Raw genomic sequence first — 19307 nt, 5'->3', positions numbered from 1 at the left:
CATAACAAAGAAACAAACCATTATCTTACATTGAAGTCTAATCCATTTGGCATTTATTTTTATATGTGGTGTGAGGTAGAAGTTCAACTTTATCCTTTCGCATGTAGATATTTAATTGTCCTACCACCACTAATTGAAAAGACTATCCTATTGAATTATCTTGACACCTGTATTGAAAATTCATTGATTCGAAATTCAGAGGTTTATTTTGGGCCTGTAAGTTCTTTTTCATTTGTCTCTATATCCTTATACCCAGATCACACAGTTTTGATTATTTTAGTTTTGTAGTAAGTTTTGAAATCTGGAAGTATGAATCCTCCAGCTTGGTTCATGATTGTTGGATGCTGAGTTTCCATATGAATTTTAGGATCATTTTGCCACTTGCTATAAAATATCTGGAATTTTGATGAAGGTCGCGTTAAACTTGTAGATTGCTTTGTGGAATATTGCCATGTTAACTCTCTCAGTCTGTTAACATGGGATGTCTTTCCATTCATTTAGTCTTTAATTTCCTTTAACATTGTAATATTTAGGATAAGAAGTATTGCATTTCTGTTTAAAAAAGTATTCTAAGTGTTCTGCTTTTATGATATTGAAAATAGAATTGTTCTCATTTCATTTTGATTGTTCATTGCTAGTATATAGAAGTAAAAATATTTTTAATTGATATTGTGTGTTCTAAGCTTTTTGAACTGCTTAGAGTTGCTTCTTTTTATTCTAATAGTTTTAATATTAGGTGGGGTATGGTTTTTTTGGTAGATTCCTTAGGATTTTTATGTATAAGATTATATCCCCTACAAATACAGATCATTGTACTTCTTTCTTTCTAATCTCATTGAGTTTTATTTCTTTTTTCTGCCTAATTATTCTGGCTAAAAATCTCCTGTACAGTATTGGCAAGAGCAGTCTTCCTGGTCTTGGTGGAAATACACTTACTTTCTCCCATAAATCACAATGATGGCTATACGTTTTTTGTAGATGTCCTTTGTCAAGAATAGAAAGTTCCCTTCTGTTGTTTGCTGAGGTTTTCATTTTTTAAATCAAGAGTGGTTGTCATGAAATTTGTCAAATGCTTTTTTTCTACATTTGTTGATATGATCATGAGATTTCCTCTTTATTCTGTAACTACAGTGTATTTGATTCATTGGTTTTCAGATATTAAACCAACTTTGCTTTACTGAGGTAAATCTGACTTGGTCATGGTATATAATCATTTTCGTTTCTAGATCTAGTGTGCTAGTGTTATACTGGACATTTTTGGAAATCTGTACTCAAAAGGTAGCTTGCTCTGTAGTTTTCTCATTTTATCTTTGGCTTTGGTATCAGACTAATACTGACCTCATAGAATGAGTTGGAAAGTTTCCTTCTCAAAATGTTTTTGAACTTTAAGCAAGGGATTGGTATTAAATCTTTAAACGTTTCACTGAATTTACCATTAAAGCCATCTGTTCAAGGACTCTTCTTTTGGGGACTTTTATGGATTGATTATCTAATGTATTTTTATAGTCTATTCAAATTTTTCTTCTTGAGTCAGGTTCAGTTGTTTGTGTCTTTCAAGGAATGTGCCCATTTCATCTAAGATATCTAATTGGCATACACTTTTTTATAGTATTTCCTTGTGATTCTTTTATTCCTGTAAGGTTGGTAATGTCTCCTCTCTTATTCCTGGTCATATTTATTTGAGCTTTTCCTCTCTTTTTCATGAACAACCATGAAAAAAAATGTTAAAAAACACAGTAAAAGAAACAAAGGAAAAAAAAAGAAACAAAGGAATTAAAATGGTAAAGAAACTACTTAACATAAAAGGCAGTACTAGATGAACAGAGAAACAAAAAGACATAAGACACGTGGAAAACAAATAGGAAAACAGCAAACATCAGTCCTACTTTATCAGTATGTTTAACTATATTAAACATAAATCTGCCCCACCGTGTGTCTCTCATGAATAAATAAGTAAAATATTTTAAAAATTAAAAAGGATATTTTATTAAAATGGAAGGATCAATCCCATCAAAAAACATAAGCACCATAAACATATATATACACACAGTATGTAATTGTATATACTGTAGCTGTAATTACCTGTATTAAAATGAAGATCTCCAATCAATAAGCAAACTTCCTTAAGAAATTTAAAAAGAACACTAAACCAAGTGAATCAGGAAGACGGAAATAATACAGTTGGAATAGGAATAAATGAAAGAAAGAATAGGAAAAAAAAAACAAAATCGGGGGAACTAAATTTGGTTTTTTGAAACCATAACAATAAAAGACAAACCTGTAGCTACTCTCCCATTGCTGAATTATCTATTTTTTCTTGTTTCCATCTTTTTTTTTTCTTACTTTAGTTGCTCTTTTGTTAGGGGTGTGTGTGTGTGTGTGTGTGTGTGTGTGTGTGTGTGTGTATGGTGCTTATATTTTTTGATGGATTGATCCTTCCATTTTAATAAAATACCTTTTTAATTTTTTAAAGATTTTACTTATTTATTCATGAGAGACACACGGGTGGGGCAGATTTATGTTTTTTGGGTTTTTAAAAAGATTTTATTTATTCATGAGAGACAGAGAGAAGCAGAGACACAGGCAGAGGGAGAAGCAGGCTCCATGTGGGGAGCTCGATGTGAGACTCGATCCCGGGTCTCCAGGATCACGCCCTGGGGCAAAGGCAGATGCCAAACCACTGAGCCACCCAGGCTGCCCAGATTTATGTTTAATATAATTATTTTTTTTTGTTTAATATAATTAAATACACCGATAAGGTAGGACTGATATCTGCTGTTTTCGTATTTGTTTTCCACATGCCTTATGTCTTTTTGTTTCCCTGTTCATCTACTACTGCCTTTTATGTTAAGAAGCTTCTTTACCATTTTAATTCCTTTGTTTCTTTTACTGTGTTTTTTAACATTTTTTTCATGGTTGCTCTGGTATTTCAATTAGCATCTTACCTTAAAATAATTATTTTCAGATTAACACCAAGTTAATTTCAATTGTGTACAAAATTTGCCCCACTATATCTTTGTTCCCTCCCCACTTTGTGCTGTTATTATTATACAAGTTACATTTGTATGCAATGTAAACACATGAACACAAATCTCTTGTAGGACATGTCTGTTAGCACTGAATGTTTTTAATTTTGGTTTATCTGGGAATGTCATAATTTCTCCCTCATTTCTCAAGATTAGTTTTGCTGGATACAGAATTCTTGGTCAGCATTCTTTTCTTTTTCCTTCAGTAGTTTGAATATAATCATCCCACTATTTTCTGGTCTCTGTGGTTTATGAAAATTTATGTAGTATCCATTTTATGATGAGTAGTTGTTCTGTTGCATTCAAGACTCTGAAGTCACTTTGACCATTTGATTATTATGAGTCTATATTTGATTTGAATGTCTTTGAATTTATCCTTTTGGTATACATTGATCTTCTTACATGATGTATATAGATTAATACTTTTCATCAGATCTGGCAAGTTTTGGCTGTTATTTATTCACATATTCTTTCTGTCCTCTTTTCACCTTTAACTCCCCATTACGCTTGTCATCTTTACTGAGTAATTCTTTTTCATTATTTTTTAATAAATAAGGGAACATAAGGCTCTATGTAGTACTGGCTGAATCTCAAAAGTGGTGTTTTTGTTTTGTTGTTTGTTAAGTGTGTTTGATCATAATTTACATTTCTTTTCTGACCCAATAGTTATTTACTAGGATTCTTCATGTTAAGAATTTCATTACTGGTCTGAACTACCTCATAGATACATGACATATGTGTTATATAATTATGTATGTATTATATATAAGCATATAATATGTAAGCTTATATATCTTTATAATTACATATAAAATTATATTTAAGGTATATTTTATCACATTGTGATTAGTATGGTACACTATTTTTTTTAAAAATTGTCTTTATCTTCATGTGCTTATTCTTCCAGGAGACCTTTAGAAACAACTTGTCAAGTCCTCACCATGAATACCATTAGAATTGCAGTTGGAATGGCACAGATTAATTTTTGAAGAGCTGTCATCTTTATAATCTTCTAATACATGAATGTGGTATATTTTTCCTTTTATTCAGGTCTTAAATAATTAATGTGTGTCTATTACACTTATTGTCTTCAATATTTTTCCTAGTTTCTGAAAGAAATAGGCAGATGTCCTAGGAACTGAGGTTCTTTTGAGAAAAGTACAGAAGATGTCATCTGCATAGACTAGATTCTTCAATATAAAAGGTCATACAAAATGTAGTTTTTGATATGATGGTAACATTTCTTCCATGTGGCCCTAGGAGTCTGAATTATTGATAATGTTCCATATCCTTGTTTTGTATTAATTACAGAGGTGATTTCTAATAATAGGGAAATGATGTAGTAAGCCATTTATTTTTAGTGCTGTCAGCATCCCTTTGACCCTCTTCTTTCCCATTTAGAAGTGCTTCCTCCATCCTGCAAGCTTCTGGGAACTCAGTGCCCATTGTATACAGGATATGTATCCACTGAAGACCATTATGCCCTCCAGTATAAGGCTAACTTGTGTTCTCACTACAAAAGTTTAGAATCAGAGAGGTAAGAGTCCTATTCCACTTGATGGTTCTGTTTCAATTTTAATAGCACCCTCCAAAAGGGAGCTAGAGAACATCTGGAATTCTGAGAGGGATTTGAGCTTGGATAATATCCATGAGAAGCATTATAGGAATTAGTGCTATTTAGATTGTGGGAGACAGTGCGTCCAAAATAAAGACTTTGGGCATCTGTTTTCAGATCTTTTATAGAGTCAGAAATAGTTGATTTTGGCTGCTTTTGAAGGCAGTACTAGTTAATGGATAATCAGATTTAGGAGCCATCCAAAGATGAAAATATTCTTGGAAGTGATATCTAGTGGTTTCTATGACGACTTGGAATGGAATTTGAGAATCTTCCTGCATTGTAATGAGAGGTTGGATTGCATGCACTAAAGGTCACATTTATTTCTGGCATTCTGACTATTTCAATAAGGACAATTGAAACTGAGTATTATTGTGTGCCTACTTTACATGTTCCCATTTAATCATCACTACAAGTCTCTGAGGTATCCCAGAGAGGTAGAATAAATTTGTTAAGATAACTCATTAAATGAATGGCAGAGTTTACTTCTCTAGTACATCTTAATTTACAATATATCTCCTCCAGTATATCTTAATTTACAGGAGTAATTCCTTAAATTTGTATAGGACCTAGAAACCTTTCAGAAATATGGTTTTATTTGGCCCTTATAAAAATTTTGTGAATTTGGAAGAACAGACTTCACGTGTTTATTTTATAAGTGGAAAAACATAGGTTTAGAAACTCTTTGAGTTTCTTTGGGGTAAGAAGGATCTGGGAGACCATTCAATACAATCTCCATATTTTGCAGTTGAGGAAACTGAGAACAAGAATTAAAAATCAGTGTATTTTGTGCGTATTCTTTGATTTGTGTTGGAGGAAGGAAAAGGTCAGGCTAGATGATTTCTGGGGATGGGGGTACAGAAGGGATTGTGTTGCTATTATCTGTCGTTTAGTATACACTTGATGAATGCCAACTCACCACATTAGATTAAATGGCATTTTAACAAACATTAATCAAAGGCACTAAGGTTTAAGGAGAAAACTTAAGGCTTTAGAGAGCAGGTTGTGGAAGATACTTTGGGTCATGAGATCCTTCTTGCTAGGCCTGCTCCAGGTTCAATGGACACCTGGGAAGCAGGGCACGAGAGAATGTGTTATGTTGTTAGTTTGCAATCAGTCTAGTATGGATGGGAATGAAGCCTCAGCCCTTGCCATGATTCTGGGAGCCACCAGTCCCCCTTGGGTCTATGAGGTAGGCTCAGCGTAATGGCTCTCTTCAATATGGTATAAGGTTGCAGATTTAGAACCTCAGGAATGGAAGGACCTTAAAAGCCTCAGAGCCAAACCGGCTTATTTCACTTTGATCCTAATTCAAATTCTTTTAAAATATGCCCCAAAATGGCCTTAAATTTTGCCTGAGGGTCAGCAAAGTTAGCAATGGGGAACTTCTTCCTAAGTCAGCTTGTTTCTTCTTTGAAGAGCTCTGTGCAGTATTGAGCTGAAATATGTTTTTTTACAGCTTCAACTTAATCAGTTTATTTGTATTGTACCCCAACTCAAAAAAATAATTGTTTTATTGTTCTCTCTCCTGCATCTTCAGTTTCTTCTCTCTGCTGCATTTTGAGCTGCCAGGCACTGTGCTAGATGATGGGGATATGGAGACGGACTTAGACACAGTCCCTGCTCTCAGGAGTTCTTAGTCTAGTGAGAGAGTTCGACGTGTGCACAGATAATTACAACAGTATGGTATGCTCTGCAATGGAGGTATGTACAAGATACTATGGGGTTGAGAAGAGAAATCATTTGATTTAGTTTGGAGATGCCAGAGGTTGAAGGAAATAATTAGCTTAAGTGGGTACTTATTTTTTTTTTTTTAAGTGGGTACTTAAAAGAAGTAAAGCTTGACCAGGAAGAAAACAGGGAAGGAAGGTCCTTTTAAGCAAAGTCGTGGACATTGGAAATAGAATGATGAACTGGGGGAACTACAAGTAGTTCTTGAAATTAGGTTAGAAATGTAGGCTGACAATAGATCCTTACGTAGTATTCCATGAAATGCAGATCCCATTTTGAGTGTTTAAGTAGGAGATGCTTTTGATGGTCACTCTGGAAGTGCTATATAGTGTGTTCTGGAAGATTTTCAGATCTGGACAGGGAGATTAGTTAGAAGGATACCGTAGTAGGGTTAAGATGATACATGATCTAAGGCCAGAAGGAATGGGAGTGGAGAAAAGGATATAACCTCTTAATGAGAGGCTATAAAAATGTGGACATAATAGAACATGAGAAAATTAATAGAGGGGGAAATTAAGCCTCTCAGACTCTGGAGAATGTGCATTCACCTACCTCCATCCCTGGCCTTGATGAGAAATCCTTTCATGTTTTTTAGATAGGCATCGCTATTGATTTCTTTTGGACCAGGGCTTAACTACTGTTTTTGCAACTTTCCTTTTGGGATGGCAGCTGTATATGAAAAGTTGATTCTCAGACATCTGAATAGCTGCAGACTTCTAATAGGATCACTTAGTTCCTGGTCCTTCTCATCAGTAGCAGCCCTCTCTATCACATGTTACCCAAAGTCAAAGTGGAGGCTTTTATCTCTAAAACCCACTCAAGGGAAGAAATGGCCCTCATTGTTACTGTCTCAATTGTTTTATTTTCCTTAGGGGATTTCACAGTACTTATGGTTACACCTCTAAGCAAAATCTATTCACTGATCAAAAATCTGTACATGTTGTGTTTATTTCCTCTTTTTTCAAAGCAGTATGAACATGTCCTTTGGAAAATTCTCCACCTAGGTTCAGAATAGTGGCCTTGGGGATTCAGAGAATGGATTTCTGATTAGAATGATTAATAGGAGACTATATTTGAGTAGACCTTATGTATTTTCAGTCGACCTTGTGTAAGTAGCCATCACAGAGGGCAGTCAGGGAAGAAGGGTTGGGAGAGGAAGCTCTGAGTAGGACAGCAAAGCAGGACAGTAAGAGTTTGGGCCTTGGGACTTAAATAGCCTAGACTCAGATTTGCTCTTACATTCACCAGTGTGGTGTCAAGCATGGTTTTTCACCACTCTGGAACTGTCCTTTGTCTTATTTAAATAGGAGTAATAATCATTTTTTGCGATGATTTGAGGGGGTGGGTATAAGGATTTAATGGGATTACTTGTGTAAATTGCTTTGAACAAGTCTGAAATACGCTAAATGCTCTATCAACTGTAGTTGCTGCTGATAATGATGTTGACCATGACAAGGATTAAAAGAAGATAGTTAACTAGAGGTGCTTATATTTTACATTGTCAACAAAGTTCCTGGGGTTTGAGAAAGAAAGGAAAACTAACTGACATGAAGGTTTTTAATGGTATGCTAGTATGAAGTCAATTCTCTGCCTTCTTTTTCTTCTCTGCCAAATAGGTTGGAAAACCAGATGAATTTTGTCCATGCCCTGATCACTAATCTATTGCCTTTGCTCTTATTTCCAAATAGAAACCTGTTGAAAAGTTGTGGTACACCTGAATAAAGGTTATCCTAAAAATGTAGAAAAATGCTTTGGAGTTGGTCAAAACTGGACTTGAAACCCGACTCAACTACTTACTAGCTGTGTGATCTAAGGCATGTTACTTAACCTCATTGAACCTCAGTTTCTTTATCTAATAAAATAATTAATTTGCAGGGTTTCTTTGAGGATATTAGTAAAGTGTATGTCGTAAGCACTCTATAAATTATAGCTATCATTGTTAGTTCTTGGGATACTCACCATGTGACAGAAACAACAGCAGGCCCTGGTGGCTGGGAGGACTGCATGGATCCAACCTCAACCTGGAGTTGTGCTCTTCTGAAGAAATCCTACTCGGATGGATATAATACAACCTGCTAAGTGTCCTAGCACTTATCAGGTTGTATTATCATTGTCCGTGGCTATGGCTCTCGTCTACCAGACTCTAAATTCCTTACAGGCAAGGACAGTGCCTTATTCATCTTTGTATTCGGTGCCTAATCCCGTGCACATTGTAGGCCTCATTAAATGTTTGTTGAATGAAAAAATGAATCATCAACAGACATTAATTGGGCGCCTGCTCTGTGATCTCCATGGGCTCAGCTTTTCCCCGCCAGTTGCCTACAACGTCCAAGCTGTCTTCAGTATGCTTTCTCCTGAAGCTTCATTACTCCTATCTTCTAATCCTTTTGCTGAGGACTTTTTTGTGTAGTGTAAGGATAGCAAATATACTTCTTCTCAAGTACCATCTCCAATCGATTGGTATCACCTGCCTTGATTATGTTTTATAAAAAGGATTCTGAAGCCAGGTGTCAGTTCAGTGTGAAAGAGAGTTATAACTGATCAATGATGTTTGCTGAGGGTGGGAGGAGGGGGAGTAGCTGCACAAGTGCCACATATATGTCATATTTGATATTATGTTTTCCATGAAATACTCTGTTTCTATGCCTGCATTTTAGTCTTGGCTACTTGCAGACGTTGCATGGCTGCTGCTACTACTACTACTACTACTACTACTACTACTACTACAGTTGCTGCTGGTTGCTCCTTGGGTAGGACCAAAATGATCATTGATCAGAAACTTCATCCTCACAGTCTGGGGTTTGCTCCTGTGGCTGGTATTCACAGTTTCCCCTTTCAACTTTACCTCAGCTATCCCCTTACCTACACTGACAGGTAGGCCTCCCCTTTCCGTTCACCACCCAACAGGCTCATATTTCTTTTCTTATTTCATATGATTAATTATTCTTATTCCATGAGAAGCCTTCTTTCTGTTAGAAGATGTGACAACTAGAATACAAGTTAAATGATTCCATCAGGGTGCTACAGTGAGTCATATGTTTCCCCTTTACTGTGGGAGAAAATTGCAGACTTTGGGGCAGGAAGAACTGAGAAGGGAGTCCTCGTAGATGTGGGAGAGAAAGCTGGTAACAAATGGAATAAGATCCTGAGAGGTGATGTGGGTTGGGAGGGTGAAACCTATGGCTCTAAAATATGGGTAGAGAGGAATAATAGCCTTAGTTGAAAGAAATTACCTCCTCACTGGAGCATAGGGATAGGAGTTAGGAAGAGTACCTAATAAGGGTGTTAAAGATTTGTAATTGTGGAGGTGAATGGTGGAGAGAAAGCTGACCAGCGACAGGATTTTGGAGACAAACCAGAGTCTAAGGAATATTCGGACCAAAAGGCTAGAGTTGGGCCTTTTGGTATGTTAAAGTGAGGTACTATTATATCAACTTATATATTCAGTTTAAGTGAGAAACTAGCTTGCAACTTGATTAGAAACTCAGGAAATTATAATAAAGTGGTTTTAGGCCATTGTCACAAGTAAACTTGTTTGCCTAGGACTGACCTATACTGTTTGAGGAGTAGACAGCTAGCGAGAGAGGGATTACACAGAAATGAATTTGAAAATCCAGACTATATGTGTAAGGCAGTTAGGTCAGAAGTGAGCTCAAAGTCTGTGAATAAAAAGAGGACTTAATGTGATCAAGATGGGTGTTGAATGGTTGGAAAATTGGAATAATAGGACCTACGATCAGAGAGTGGATTTTGAAACCTTGAGATCTCAAAATGGGAATGGTCAAGATACTTGCAAAGCTAGGATGTCAGATGGTCAGTTATATAAATATTGAAGTGACCTAGGATTATAGCAGAAGCTGGGCTGGGAATGGATGCTGTGGGCCAGATATAATAGGCTTCAGTGACTGAGGAATGATTAGAGGTTGGCTCATGGCAGCTGTGCAGATGCAAAAGAAGAAAGGGTGTAGTGAGATATTAGTGTGAGCCACAGAAGGGTGGTAGGGATTACTAGAAGTTACAAAAATTATGATTTGCACATTGCATTGCAGTGTGGGCTTGCAGAATGCCCAGCTAAAATGATCCCCTCCTTTACTGAGTGAGTGCCTGCTGTATCCTCAGCACCTTGCCCCTTGCCCTGTGCTAATCCATTTACCCCTTTTGGATCTGTCACCTAGCAGGTGTGAGAGAATGAGCAGCAGTCCCAAGCAAGGACAGCTAGGGGAGCTGCTGGCCCTTAGAACTGATGGAATGCTGTGGTTATATCTCAGCAGACTAGTCAGCTTGATGTGACCCAAAAAGGTTTCTTTAGGATCAAAATTTTCCCTGACCTTGACCTAACTTTATTACATGGTACAAGCTTGTGTTGGCCGTTCCATAATGAACTTTGGCTTCTGAGTCGCTGAGTTGAGGAGGATGCTGGTACTGTCCTTTAGGAAAAAACAGGCACAACACTTTAAAAACACACATATTGATGAAGTAGGACAAGACCGTCTGGTTATCTAATTGAGCTTTTAAGATAAAGGATAGATGAAAGAAAGCTCGCATCGATGGGGGGAGAACAAAACCACTTGGTGAAAGCCACTCTAAAGTCAGGATACATCCAGTTTTGTGGACATACTGTAGATATCAGCTGTGCCTTTGCAAAGGAGGGCTGGAGATTGATGCAGAGAGATGTCCCTTAGGACTTTGAAGGCCAAGTGTAGGAGAAGAGAGTCCTATGAACCCTGTGACATTTCATGTAGTCATTGTTCTTTATAGTCTTCATGAGTCAATATTTCAATGAAGGTTTAGAGCCACTGTGATAGAATGACCAGGCAGGCCCTCAGACAGCCCATCCCCTCCTGTGGGGTCTGCTTTATATTTATTCCTTAGGAGGATCTGGTAGAAGACTTTGTGCGAGGCAGAAGAAAAGGAAGGACGTGGAGAATGACTACCGCCTGTCTTCATCTCAGCTTCACAAAGCATGACTCAACAGAAGGATCATTCTCTTGAGACTCTCCAGACCACAGGTCGCTCCTTTCACTTTCACTTGCTTGGCCCCCTCAGCTACTTTCTCTGTTCAGCAATTGTACTGTGTGTGCATATATGAACTGTCCCTTCCCATAAAGAGTACTCCATTTTCACAGGAAAAAAATACCTAAAATAAGATATGAGGCTTGCTTTGTTAGGTTTCAGTAGTCAAAAATGGTTAGATCTCCATTGCTAGAATATAGGCCACCAGGGAGGAGTTTGGGTTTCAGCAATAAGACCCCAGCTTCATGGACTAAAGACAGTCGATTGAATTGAAAGTAACCCCTATGCATGCACTCATATTATTTCTTTTTCCTTCAGCTCCTTGACTAAGAGATCACTGATGACAGCAAACCAAGCCATACTCTGTCCTTCCACTGGCACTTTTCTGGCCTTCGTATATGCTATTAGGAATCACTCTCTTTCATTAGCACTTCCTTCTTCCATCTCTTAAGACCCAGAGAGTCATGAATACTAGAATTGGGATTGAATTTGTCATACTTGCCTCTGCAGTTGGGGAATACTAATGTTAATCAGCCTAATACCCACTCCCACCTGCTATCATGGCAGCTACTGGAGAAGCTGTAGCCAAGGCCAGTAACCCTATGGACCCCAGGACTTAATCCTGATGTCTCAGCTGATTACAAAATACTAGTAGATGGGCCTACTCTTCTGCCCCCCTTCTGCACACTCCTTGCTCTCATTAACCACATTATATTCCCTGCCCACCCTGATGATTTCAGCAGGTGTTTTTTTTTTCTTTTCCTTTCCTCAGGCCATCTGTAGCAGCCATCATCTGGGAGGAGCCTTGTTGTGAAAGAGTAAATGAAGCCTCAGTGAGTGTTTGGAGTGGCACCCATGTTTTTCTCTGGATATAAGGAGAGACAAGAAGGCTGTGAAATACCATACTGGAGTAACAGAAATTTGATATTTTAGTAGATAACTGAACCTAGAAACCTACATTAATGAAGGAAGCAAACCTGAGATCTCTGATGTTTGTGAGTGAAGATAGGAATGAACTCCTTATTACCCCTAGTAATGGAGAGAGGGGAGAAAAGTGAGGGAGGTCATAAAATCCTTTATGTCCCTGGAGGAGGCCCTGAGATTTGCTTCATAAACCAGTTTTTAAGGTGGATTAAAGATGAGTTGTTGCACTACTTCCATTGCTCTTGGTTTGAGAGTCTCTGCCAAGCACTCTTCTCAGGTACAGCTGCCTTTGTGAAGATTTCTGTTGTGACCCCTATTAAGAAACAACCCAGAACAAGATTTGCAACTTAGAAATCTCTGGATCAGTGACAGAGTTTTAAAGGAGTTGAGGACAGAGGACATAGCACAAATAGTATCAAATAGCTCGGATTTTTTCATCTAGGATGGATGGGGTAGGGGCAGAGGGCACAGTGGTTCTAGTACAATGAAAGGTCAACCCTTAGACCTATTATTTGTCAATCCCTAGAGCATGATAGAATATCTAACAAGAAGAGCTGCTTTGGAGACAAGTCATAAAAGATTCTTTCATAGAAGAGATTTAGAAGAGGGGAACTTGGGACTCCTGGGTGGCTCAGCAGTTGAGCATCTACCTTTGGCTCAGGGCGTGATCCTAGAGTTCTGGGATCGAGTCCCACATCAGGCTCCCTGCGAGGAGCCTGCTTCTCCCTCTCCCTATGTCTCTGCCTTCTCTGTGTCTCTCATAAATAAATAAATAAAATCCTTTTTTTTTTAAAAAAAAGGGGGGGGGGGGACTTCCAGTTATGTCATATGGGCATCACAGCTTTTAAAAGCATCTGTTCCCTATATAGGTCATGGAGATTGACACTAATCTCAGCTTGTGTGCTGACTAGGCCAGTATTTTTTTTTTTTTAGGCCAGTATTAACATAGAAGTTTCATGCTCTTGGAGAGATACTTCCACTCTCTTGCTTTGACAGGTGTTCATCTGTAGTATGAGTCCAGTATTTGAAGAAACAAGAGGACAACAAGCATCCAGGGGACAACAGTGTGGTCTTCTAAGTAAAGATGGCAACAGAAAAGATCATGGACTTGGCTAGATTGGGCTGGGCTTGTTTGTTGTTTCAGAATTTTAAAAATACTTATTTTCTTGATGATAGAAGTAACATGATCATTGTTGAAAAATCAGAGGTGTAAATTAAAAAATAAAGAACACCTATAATCTTATAACCTAGAAAACAACTCAGCATTTGAGTATGTTTCCTTTTAAGTTTTTGTTTTAATTCCAGTTCGTATACAGTGTTATATTAGTTTTAGGTGTATAATTTTAAAGCAAAATTGACATCATACTGTGTATGTTGTTCTCCATCTTTTTTCATTTGAAAATCAACAGTGTATTTCCATGTCATTAGCATCCTTTGAAAACACAGTATTAAGTGTTACATAATATTTCATATGGATCTAACAAAATTTAGGTAGATGATTACATGCTCCTGGACATTTTGCATATTACCAATTTTGCCTATAAAATGTAATAAACATTGTACATTAATCATTATGTACATTCTTAATTATTTCTTTGCAGTAAATTTCTAGAATTGGAATTACTGAGTTTCAGTGATGAGACCATTATTTGGGCATCTGAAAGATGTTGATTTGCCCCCAATATAGTTGTACAAATTATATTCCCATCAGTGGTGTATAAATGTGTGTATTTCTCTACACATTCATCAAAATATGACCTTTCTCTCTTTTTATAAATCTCTGCTCATTGAATAGGTAAAAATACATATCTGTTCTATTAGAGATCTTTATTTGTAATTTACATACAGTAAAATTCAGCCCTGATTCATAGTCCTATGGTTATTTTTTTTTAAGATTTTACTTTTTTGAGAGCACGCAGGAGCAATGGGGAGGGGCAGAGGGAAAAGCAGACTCTCCACCGGGCAGGGGATGGGGTGAGAGAGGCTGGCTCCATCCCAGGACCCTTAGATCATGACCTGAACTGAAGACCTATGCTTAACCCATTGAGTCACCCAAGCACCCCATTTCTATGAGTTTTGACAAGTATAATCATGTATATATACTACTTTAGTATCATTCAAAAACAGTTTTATTACTAATACTTTCTCTCAATTTTTCTTTTTGTTGTAAACCTCTTTCCCCTTTACCAATCCCTGAAAACCACTGATTTGTTTTCCATCCCTATGGTTTTTCCCTTTCCAGAGGTCATATGTTTGGAATCATGCAATATGTAGATATTTTGGTCTGGTTTCTTTCACTTAGTGAAATGCATTTAAGATCCATCCATGTTATGAGAATTATTAGTTTATTCCTTTTTATTATATTTCATTGCATGAATGTACCACAGTTTTTTATCCATTCACTAATTGATGGACATGTGAGATGTTTCCAGTTTGGGCAATTATGAATAAAATTTCTATAAACTTACAAGTACTGGTGTGGTGTGAACATAAATATTCATTTCTATAGGGTAAATGCGTAGGAGTGGGAATGAGTACCAAGCTTTTCCAAACTTCCTGTGTCATTTTGCATTCCCACCAGTACAAGTTCCAGTTGCTCCACATCTTCCCCAGAACTTGGTATTATTATACATTTTTTAAATGTTTAGCCATTCTGCTAGGTATATAGTGTTATCTCATTGTAGATTTGATTTTCAGTTCTCTAATGGCTTAAGAGTTTGAGCAACTTTTCATATGCTTATTTGCCATCTGAATATCTTTTTTGGTGAACTATCTGTTCAAATCTTTTACGCCCCTCCCCACTTTCTATTGGGGTGTATTTTTCCTACTATTGAGTGTTTAGATTTCTTTATATATTCTTAATTTTTTTTAAAGATCTACCTGTTTATTTTAGAGGGGGGGAGGGGCAGAGGGAGAGGCAGAGAGAAACCCAAGCAGAATCCACACTGCATGTGGGCCTCTACACAGGGCTTGGTGCCATGACCCCAAGATCATGACCCGAGCTGAAACCAAGAGTCAGATGGCCAACCTACTGCACCATGTTGGCACCCCTATTATTTTAAGTTTTTAAAATTCCAGTCAGTTAACACAGTGTTATATTAGTTTCAGGTTTACAATATAGTGATTTAACACTTTGTACAACACCCTGTGCTCATCAAAAGTGCCCTCCTTAATCCCCATCACCTGTTTCACCCAGCCCCTCTCCCCACCCCCACCCCCACCCCGCCCTCCTCCCCTCTGGTAACCATTAGCTTGTTCTCTATAATTAGAGTCTGTTTCTTGATTTGTCTCCCTCTCTTACTTTTTTCCCTTTGCTTGTTTGTTTTGTTTCTAAAATTCCACATGTGAGTGCAATCCTCATATATTCTTGATACAAGTCTCTTGCCAGATGTTATTTGGAAACGGGTTTTCTGAGTCTGGCTTGTCTTTCCATTAATAGTACTTTATTCAGAGCAAAAGTTTTTAAGTTAATGAAGTCTACCTTGTCAAATGTAGGACAATGTAAGTTGGGATGGGTATAAATGGAGTTGAAGTGTTCTAAGCCACTTATATTATCCAGGAGGTGTTTAATAGTAAAAAATATTTATTGTAAAAGTATGACTCTAAAGGTAGATCTGAAAGATCTATCGTGATCCTTATCTCTTGTTCTAAACGTGGGCAGGATCTGTGTCTTGCTTCTAACCAACAGGGTATGGCAAAGTTGATGGGATGTTACTTCCTTGAAAATGTCATGTGATATTGCATATACATTTAAAAATAGCCTGACAATATACAAAGCATTAATAGAAGTCTGAGGAGAACTTGAAAATCCACCAAGTGAACTAATTCAACACCTTTTCAATTATTGAGAACTCACATATACAAATCAATAGCATACAGAAGACTTACACACCCCAACTCACAAGCCTTACCAAATGGAAATGGAAATATATGCATTTCTGTTTTGAAGAATTCTAGAAATAATCCATTTGAAACATTTGCAACAGTTACGAGAACTGATTCTGCATTAGATCAGAAAAAAAATTATTTACTAATGTAAAGAATTGGCATAGGATTCATGCTGTCTTACACACTGCAATTAAGTTATATATTAATAAAGGTAAATAAAACATCTACATGTATTTCATAATTTAAAGCACATTTCTAAATACAGCATTTTTCTCTGTTGGGTTTATTTCACTTAGCATTATACTCTCTAGCTCCATCCATGTTGAAAAGGCAAGATTTCATGCTTTTTAATGTCTGAATAATATTCCATTGTGTATATATACCACATTTTCTTTATCCATTCATCTCTGGATGGACACTGGAGTTGCTTCCGTATCTTGGCTATTGTAAAGAATGCAATAAACGGGTTCACATACCTTTTTGAATTAGTGTTGCCATTTTCTGTGGGTAAATATCCAGGAGTAGAGGGTGCCCAGGTGGCTCAGTTAGTTAAGTGTCTGCTTTCAGCTCAAGTCTTGATCTCAGGGTCCTGAGATCAAGCCCCACACCGGGCTTCCTGCTCAGTGGGGAGTCTGCTTCTCCCTCTCCTGTCTCCCCAGCTTGTGCACTTGGCTCTCTCTCTCTCTCTCTGAAATAAGTAAATATTTAAAAATGTATATACCCAGTAGTGGAATTACTGGATCATGTGGTAATTCTATCTTTTAATTTTTTGAGGAACACCCATCCTGTTTTCACCAAGGCTGCAGGTTTTTTTCCCATCAACAGTGCATGAGGGTTCCTTCTATGGATCAAGTAAGAAATCATGAGGGACATCTTAAAATTTAATGATAATGAAAACACATTAAAAACCTGTGAGACATGGTGAAAGAATGTTCCAAGGGACATTTATTAGCCCTTAAATACTTAAAAAAAAGGTGAAAAATTAATGAGCCTAGTATCCAAGCTAAGAATATAGTAAGAACTATAGGAAAAGGAAAAAGGAGGTATTAAAGGTAAAAGCAGGGATCCCTGGGTGGCGCAGCGGTTTGGCGCCTGCCTTTGGCCCAGGGCGCGATCCTGGAGACCCGGGATCGAATCCCACGTTGGGCTCCTGGTGCATGGAGCCTGCCTCTCTCTCTGTGTGACTCATAAATAAATAAAAATTAAAAAAAAATAAAGGTAAAAGCATCAGTCCATGAAATATAAAACAGACACATTAGAGAAGATCAGCAAAACCATACCATACATTAAAAAAAAGTAAGTGAGGCAGCCTGGGTGGCTCAACGGTTTAGCGCCGCTTTCAGTCCAGGGCATGATCCTGGAGACACAGGATCAAGTCCCACGTCAGGCTTCCTGCATGGAGCCTTCTTCTCCCTCTGCCTGTGTCTCTGCCTCTCTCTCTTTCTCTATGTTTCTCATGAGTAAATAAATAAAATCTTTTTAAAAAGTTTTTTTTAAATTAATTTTTATTGGTGTTCAATTTACCAACATACAGAAAAACACCCAGTGCTCATCCCGTCAAGTGTCCACCTCAGTGCCCGTCACCCATTCCCCTCCAACACCCGCCCTCCTCCCCTTCCACCACCCCTAGTTCGTTTCCCCGAGTTCGGAGTCTTTATGTTCTGTCTCCCTTCCTGATATTTCCCAACATTTCTTTTCCCTTCCTTTATATTCCCTTTCACTATTATTCATATTCCCCAAATGCATGAGAACATACACTGTTTGTCCTTCTCCGATTGACTTATTTCACTCAGCATAATACCCTCCAGTTCCATCCATGTTGAAGCAAATGGTGGGTATTTGTCGTTTCTAATTGCTGAGTAATATTCCATTGTATACATAAACCACATCTTCTTTATCCATTCATCTTTCGATGGACACCGAGGCTCCTTCCACAGTTTGGCTATTGTGGCCATTGCTGATAGAAACATCGGGGTGCAGGTGTCCCGACGTTTCATTGCATCTGAATCTTTGGGGTAAATCCCCAACAGTGCAATTGCTGGGTCGTAGGGCAGGTCTATTTTTAACTCTTTGAGGAACCTCCACACAGTTTTCCAGAGTGGCTGCACCAGTTCACATTCCTACCAACAGTGTAAGAGGGTTCCCTTTTCTCCGCATCCTCTCCAACATTTGTTGTTTCCTGCCTTGTTAATTTTCCCCATTCTCACTGGTGTGAGGTGGTATCTCATTGGGGTTTTGATTTGTATTTCCCTGATGGCAAGTGATGCAGAGCATTTTCTCATGTGCATGTTGGCCATGTCCATGTCTTCCTCTGTGAGATTTCTCTTCATGTCTTTTGCCCATTTCATGATTGGATTGTTTGTTTCTTTGGTGTTGAGTTTAATAAGTTCTTTATAGATTTTGGAAACTAGCCCTTTATCTGATAGGTCATTTGCAAATATCTTCTCCCATTCTGTAGGTTGTCTTTTAGTTTTGTTGACTGTATCCTTTGCTGTGCAAAAGCTTCTTATCTTGATGAAGTCCCAATAGTTCATTTTTGCTTTTGTTTCTTTTGCCTTCATGGATGTATCTTGCAAGAAGTTACTGTGGCCGAGTTCAAAGAGGGTGTTGCCTGTGTTCTCTTCTATGATTTTGATGGACTCTTGTCTCACATTTAGATCTCTCATCCATTTTGAGTTTATCTTTGTGTATGGTGAAAGAGAGTGGTCCAGTTTCATTCTTCTGCATGTGGATGTCCAATTTTCCCAGCACCATTTATTGAAGAGACTGTCTTTCTTCCAATGGATAGTCTTTCCTCCTTTATCGAATATTAGATGACCATACATTTCAGGGTCCATTTCTGGGTTCTCTATTCTGTTCCATTGATCTATGTGTCTGTTTCTGTGCCAGTACCACACTGTCTTGATGACCACAGCTTTGTAGTACAACCTGAAATCTGGCATTGTGATGCCCCCAGCTATGGTTTTCTTTTTTAAAATTCCCCTGGCTATTCGGGGTCTTTTCTGATTCCACACAAATCTTAAAATAATTTGTTCTAACTCTCTGAAGAGAGTCCATGGTATTTTGATAGGGATTGCATTAAACGTATAAATTGCCCTGGGTAACATTGA

The 19307-nt window shown here is 37.8% G+C and overlaps 1 long non-coding RNA gene across 20 annotated transcripts in view; it reads left to right on the top strand.

Annotated features, from left to right (window-relative positions):
• Window positions 1-14779, top strand: part of LOC112911810 (uncharacterized) — a 52931-nt gene extending 38152 nt beyond the window's left edge. For 8 of the 20 annotated variants that reach the window (XR_011998304.1, XR_011998299.1, XR_011998308.1 and 5 more), the window contains 8 exons: window positions 3934-4054; window positions 4428-4563; window positions 6182-6345; window positions 8061-8186; window positions 9030-9246; window positions 11245-11381; window positions 12158-12218; window positions 13306-14779. This is a non-coding gene — a long non-coding RNA (uncharacterized lncRNA). Of the gene's footprint in view, window positions 1-3933; window positions 4055-4427; window positions 4564-6181; window positions 6346-8060; window positions 8187-9029; window positions 9247-11244; window positions 11382-12157; window positions 12381-13305 lie in introns of all 20 variants that reach the window. The other 12 variants (XR_011998312.1, XR_011998301.1, XR_011998315.1 and 9 more) reach the window with 6 other exon arrangements.
• The last annotated feature ends 4528 nt before the right edge of the window (window positions 14780-19307 follow it).

This window comes from Vulpes vulpes, chromosome X, assembly GCF_048418805.1.
Source record: "Vulpes vulpes isolate BD-2025 chromosome X, VulVul3, whole genome shotgun sequence".
NCBI classification, from domain to species: Eukaryota; Metazoa; Chordata; class Mammalia; order Carnivora; family Canidae; genus Vulpes; species Vulpes vulpes.
Note: the sequence above shows the minus strand (reverse complement) of the source record. Positions and strands in the feature narration are given on the sequence as shown.